The following is a 281-nucleotide window of genomic DNA, read 5'->3' as shown; positions in this document are numbered from 1 at the left end:
GGGCAGGGCTGGGGGAGCTGGGGAGGGACCCGAGAAAGGATGAGGGGACCCGGGGCAGGTGTCAGGGGTGGATGGGGGTCCCCAGGCAGGGCTGGGAGTGCCCAGGCAGGGGTCCCGTGGCGGCTGTCGGGGCTCCCCGCGCCCATCCCCGCACTCACTGCGCACCGTGACGCGGAGCCGGGCGCTGCTCTTCCGCACGGCCCCCCACTCGGAGCGCACCTCGCAGCTGTAATTCCCCGAGTGGGAGACCCCCACGGCGGGCAGCAGGAGCGGCGGGGGAC

The 281-nt window shown here is 75.1% G+C and overlaps 1 protein-coding gene across 1 annotated transcript in view; it reads right to left on the bottom strand.

Annotated features, from left to right (window-relative positions):
- Positions 1–23: 23 nt before the first annotated feature.
- The window catches only part of LOC103612057 (pogo transposable element with ZNF domain), a 42,877-nt gene continuing 42,619 nt past the window's right edge, over positions 24–281 (bottom strand). Inside the window, 1 exon segment of the mRNA XM_017728864.1 lies at positions 24–81. The gene's annotated coding sequence lies outside the window, so the exon portion shown is untranslated.

The sequence above is a fragment of the Corvus brachyrhynchos genome, unplaced genomic scaffold, assembly GCF_000691975.1.
Source record: "Corvus brachyrhynchos isolate BGI_N302 unplaced genomic scaffold, ASM69197v1 scaffold443, whole genome shotgun sequence".
Taxonomy (NCBI): Eukaryota; Metazoa; Chordata; class Aves; order Passeriformes; family Corvidae; genus Corvus; species Corvus brachyrhynchos.
The sequence above is the reverse complement of the archived record's forward strand: the minus strand, read 5'-3'. Positions and strand labels throughout refer to the sequence as shown.